Source organism: Culex quinquefasciatus, chromosome 1 (assembly GCF_015732765.1).
Source record: "Culex quinquefasciatus strain JHB chromosome 1, VPISU_Cqui_1.0_pri_paternal, whole genome shotgun sequence".
In the NCBI taxonomy this organism is placed as follows: domain Eukaryota; kingdom Metazoa; phylum Arthropoda; class Insecta; order Diptera; family Culicidae; genus Culex; species Culex quinquefasciatus.
In genome coordinates this window covers 32,708,002-32,713,771 of record NC_051861.1, presented here as the reverse complement: position 1 = coordinate 32,713,771, position 5,770 = coordinate 32,708,002, and the positions used below count along the sequence as shown (strand labels likewise).

The following is a 5,770-nucleotide window of genomic DNA, read 5'->3' as shown; positions in this document are numbered from 1 at the left end:
TTATCAAATTGGGCAAAAATTAACTGTATAACACTGTAGTAAACTGGAGTTTAATCGCGAATGTTTATCTGTTAAAAACAATGAATGAAGTGAATTTCTGTGCTAACCCACAGGACAGAGCAATAACGACACACAGTAAAGGGCAGAATTGGATTCCGATGCAAAATGCAATTAATCTTGTTAGTAACTCTGAACAATAAGTGCACGATACATTATTGAGTTAAAAATATGAATTAAAATGAATAAAATTTGTTGATTTGTTGTACTCTAGTGAAGGACGATCACAAGGAGTAGGAAAAGGATTTCTGTAAAGTATAAAACTGAAAAATGTAAGAAAATCACAATGTTTGATCTGCTGCAAAGCGGCTAATTCCCCAAATTTTGTTGCGATGATTTCGACATCGTCCGAACAACAGTGTTTTTTTTCTTCTGTCATTCTTGGATTCTTGGAACACAATACGGCTGCTGTCATCACGTATAAAGGATTTTTTTTTTTAAATAAAATGTACCTTGACCAAAATCATCTTTTAATCAAATGGAGCTGGCTCACAATATAAAAATTGATTTAATATGATCAATCTTTTAACCCATTAATGAGATTTGCCAAATTATGGTAAAGTGTCAATAATAAACTATAATAATAATAAAGCAGGTTTTGGGGTTTTTGCTGAATGGTACTATTTTGCTACCGCCCATGATAAAGGTCCTAGTCATGGCCTCGGAGGATCTCTAAAACGGTTAGCAACACGTAAATAAACGGTGCATTCAAAATAACCCAATAAATATTTTTTTCACAAAAATAGATTGATCAAGGTAGGGGAACAGCATCTAATTCCAGCGTTCTTCTAATGTTGCCATATCAGCGCTTTGGCATTCAATTACAGCTGATTAAAAGCGTTTTCAACTGAAATCGAGTGATAAATAGCTCAATAAGAAAGAAGTGAACAAGCAAGTTTCTATCAAAAGTTTTGCAAAATTTGTTGTTTAAATAGTGAAAATCTCGGGTGAGTTTTCAAAAGCCGTAAGAGCCACCGTGACCTCCGACACTAATATTTGTTTTTCTCCCAATTGTAACAAGATTTAATTTTTTTCAGTTTGGGGCACTTGAGAGACGAGTTGATGAACAATCTTAAGCATTTTTGAAATTTGTTTTTTCGTAAGTAGGTCGGATACCGATGCAAAATAGGCTTTGTTTACCATTGGCAATTACGGCTTTTTGACTTAACCTGCCAAACATACGAGAATTTCCCTATTAGCCATTTGAATAAATATTTGCGTAAAATTATAAAAAGATAAATTAAATTAACTATCTCCCAGAACACCAGGTAGCAGTTATTGATCAGCCCGCCTGTGTGCTTCTAGCAGATGCGGCGAATGAAGCTAATGTAGGTAATCTCTAAAACACAAAACTTTAAAATTCGATATCTCTGGAACAAAACATATTCATTTCTGTCGATAAGTGATTCTTATGTAAAATTGGCCGGGGAACACGATGGTGAGGTCAAATAAAAAAAATAAGTTGGGGTGTTTTGAGATACGGCCGTTTAAAGTTTTCAATTGCGCAATACAGGTAGAAAAAATAAATTAATCTAAATTTTGATCACGGAAATGGATTCCTTCAAAATTGAGTCTAAGACCGACCCTCTAAGATTTGTGGTTCCTGAGCTATCGCCGTTTAAAACTAGGAGGTTTGGTCAAAAATCGCCAAAAAGTCGATTTTTTGGGGAGGTACAAAAATGGAGGGGGTGGTCCGATTTGGATGAAATTCGGGATTCTTACATGTTTTGATACCATCAACAGCTCTGCCAAATTTGAGCAGGATCGGAGAGGGTAATTTTTAAATTTGCACTTTTTCGTGCACAGTTGAGATGGAATGACCCATATCTGATTGATTAAGATTCTTGCGCAAAGTGTGTAGGTGTGGAAAATTAAATAAAAATGGTTTTACTCTTTAAAAAAATATTCCATTTTTTGTTTCACAAAAGAAAACGAACTGCGCAAAAATACAACTTTTGACATCGTAAATCGCTACAATAATTGGTGAGATATTTTGACCTGAATCATGGACGCTTATTTGTTAGTACAGTCCAGACTCGATTATCCGAAGGCCTCGGAAAAATTTCACTTCGGATAATCGAATCAAGAATTTTTTTTTGATTGTCGAGCTTAAGTATGACCCCTAAACTACGTTAAAGTGATTTCGAATTTTTAAATCCAAGATGGCAGTAAAAAATGGTGGTGATGAAATATTGAAAAAAAAAATTGCAAATGCATTTTATTATTTATCAACTATTCAAATTTGACAAAAATAGGGTCACAGAAATCGAATTTGATGTTTAAAACAAGAAAATGAAAAAAAAGAAAAAAAAAATGTTCATGATTTGATTATTCGAAGTCCCATACAAACCTTCGGATAATCGAATTTCGGATTATCGAAACTTCGGATAATAGAGGTTTCGGATGATCGGCTCTGGACTGTACTTATCAAACCATTTTTTTCTGTTTGTTTTTTTTTCTATCAAAGGCTAAATTTCTTCAATGCTGTTTTGAAAAATTTATAAGAAACTAATAAGGAATTTTGCGAACTTTTTAAAAAAAATATACTTCAATGATTGTCTAGCTTAATAAACAAAAATTTTAAGATGAAAACTTGAAAATGGTGCACTTAAAAATTATGTAAATTACTTTTCATTTGAAAATTTCATTTCAGATCAAAAATGAGAACGAAAATGTTTGTAAAAGCACCATTTAAAAAAAATCCCAACTTGGTCAAAACAATGTTGGTTTCATTAAATTTGTTGGCCTCCTGAATAAAATAAAAAAAAAATACTCAACATTTGCCAACTACTGCTGGTTGTGTGTTGTCCCCGACAGTAGTTACCACGAAGACATTGGATGTGTCTGCGCGTGTACGTGCGCCCAGGTCCGCGTGTGCGGTGGCGTGTACGTGACTCAACAATTGAAAAAATAATGGAAGGAAGAGACTTTCTTTTTCTTTTTTCTTGGGTTCCACAACCCTGACTGAAAAGTCCGTCGGACGTCCGTCGTTTGTCGTCCGTGCAATCGTACGACGTCGCACGACAATGTCGTGCGACTTTCGCGCGAATGTCATACGTTTTTGCACCAAAATGTCGTATTTGTCGTGCGATCGATCATCGAAATTGTTCGACATTGTCGTACGACATTCGACCGACGTCGCACGGTTTTGTTATTTAGGTTGTCGTGCCTTTGTCGTGTGCTGTTTTTTCGTTTTTATTAGGTTAGGTTGCAGTAAAAATAGGCATTTTTTTTATTTTTAAATTATTTTTAGATGTATTGTATATTTTCTGTAAATTAAACTTTTTCCCTAAATTTCATATACATTCATTAATTTTAGATGTTGTGTATCGCGATCTTTAAGTGGTTTTTTGGCGTTGTCTTCCGGTTGGCCTTTCAGCACATCTCGTCACTTCGGGATCTTGGCCGGACTTTGTCAGCCATCTTTTCGAGTTTGCTTCCGTTTATTTCCCACGGATTGATGGCCACCGGAGTACGGGACAACATCAGTTTACCGGAAGTGTCCGGTGCAGGTGTTTTTGCGATCGTTACAGCTTCCGTTCCGTGGGACAAAACGGAGACGCTGGGTTGTCAGCAGGATCCGATTGGAATATTGTTGGTTACCTGAAAAAAGATTACGTCATTCGGCTGAATCATCCAAAACATAACTAAAGTTTTGTTAAAAAAAGAAATCTCATGACAGATATCATACTCAAAAATTCTGCAAAAATTCATAAATTATGTAAATGTGGAATATTCAAAAACCTTTGATGAACTGTAAATTTAATAACGTTAATTGAGAAATTCAACTTTCAATGTTAAAAAATAAAAATAAAAAATGTAGCCAATTTAAACATAAAAATTTTTAGGAAAAAAGACAAAAAAATACTTTAAGACAAAAGAAAATCAAGCATTTTAAATTTCAGATAAAAATCAACAAATGTATGGAGAATCTTGTTTTTTTTTTTTTTTTTAATTTAAAGTACATGTGTTTCTTGGGACACTTAAGTCCTTGTAATGAAGCAATAAATTTTAAAGCTTTTGAACAATTTTGAAATGTTTGAATGTTAGAATCGTTAAAATTTAAAATATCAGAATAATTTTATAATAAAAATAAATTCTTTGATATTTTTAAAAATAGTTTATAAAATCAAGAATTTAAAGAATAATAAGTTTTGAAAATTTAGGAGTTTAAGATTTGTAGAATCTAATTTTATAATTTTATAATTTTATAATTTTATAATTTTATAATTTTATAATTTTATAATTTTATAATTTTATAATTTTATAATTTTATAATTTTATAATTTTCTAATTTTCTAATTTTCTAATTTTCTAATTTTCTAATTTTCTAATTTTATAATTTTATAATTTTATAATTTTATAATTTTATAATTTTATCATTTTATAATTCTTAATTTTATACTTTTATAATTTTATAATTTATTATAAAAACTATTGTTAAAAGATAACTAACATAACTAAAGAAATAAATAGAATTGAATTGTATTGAAGAAATGTAATAATTATATTATTTTAATTTTATTTTATTATCAAACGAAATCATACTTTATTTGTAAAATTGAAAAGTTTGAGAAATGAAAGAAAAAGAATTTTGTTGTTTAGAATTAGAATTGATAATTCCCCCCCCCCCCTCCCCTCCCCCACGCACATTTTCATCGTCCTCATTTATTTTTCAAATGGGAGGCACACCCCCTCCATAGAGAAAGGAATTCAATAATCTTGCCCCCTCTATCGTTTCAAAAACAACTCACCGTATAAAAACCTCCGGCGGATCAGAAACGCCGCCTCATCCATTACATGCCGTTTGATCCTCTGCCTCCTTGGGTATGGCACGCACCGCCACCTCCAGCGGAGAGTTAAACGCCAATCCGCTTCCTCGATCGCAGACCGTTTCCTTTCCCTCCCGTCTTCCGGCAAGGCCCGCTGGAGCAACGATGGGACCCGTTCTCCTCCTCCTCCACCATCACGAAGGCTGAAATCAGGAAATCTTGAATATATTGTTATGATAAAGCCGCTCGCCCACTCCGACCGAAACTTTCCGGTAAAAAAGGAACACAACTTACCAATCAACCGGCCAAAATCCACACGAAACTTTAATGCAACGTAAAACTGGTTCGAATCGATTCAAAGTTTCTAAGATTTGATCAAGTCCAAACAAGTCCAACTGGAGAGAACTGTCAAACTGCGTCGACGAAAATCTTGACTTCAAATTGAAGGAAAATCGATGGAAAAACAATGTCGGTCATGTCAAATGTTTGTCGTACGTTTGTCGTCCTTTCGACCAATCGATATCGAAACGGTAAAATCAAAACCGCGCGACAGCTCGTACGACGTGCGACATTTTTCAAACAGGGAAGGGATATTCTCACCGCGGTGAGGGAACCTGCTGACATCGCTTCGGGACCATCGCGCATAAGTTGATGAGTAATTATAATTTTCCTGGGTGCTCATTATTATTCCAAAAAAAATGTAGTTAAAAGGGATTCTTATATCGAAAAACCGTAAAATTTTGGAGGAAAATCACACTCCACTCTTGTTTGTGTGAGAGTGTGAGTTTGGGTATGCTAATGCAAACAAACAATGAGAAAGCAACTTCCTTTTTGGTAAAGAGCAGGAGAGGAAGAAAAAAGGATAAAAATGATCAAGTGGAAGCGGTTCGTGCCCGGATACCATTTTTGGGATGCTGTATATTTGAGCACTTATTTGGAAG

At 33.8% G+C, this 5,770-nt stretch overlaps 1 long non-coding RNA gene across 1 annotated transcript; it reads right to left on the bottom strand.

Annotated features, from left to right (window-relative positions):
• Positions 1-3,318: 3,318 nt before the first annotated feature.
• LOC119765403 lies at positions 3,319-5,235 on the bottom strand. The gene is made up of 3 exons (XR_005276698.1): positions 5,124-5,235; positions 4,812-5,032; positions 3,319-3,660 (listed from the first exon to the last, which is right to left on the bottom strand). It is a non-coding gene; the product is annotated as an uncharacterized LOC119765403 (long non-coding RNA).
• Positions 5,236-5,770: the final 535 nt, after the last annotated feature.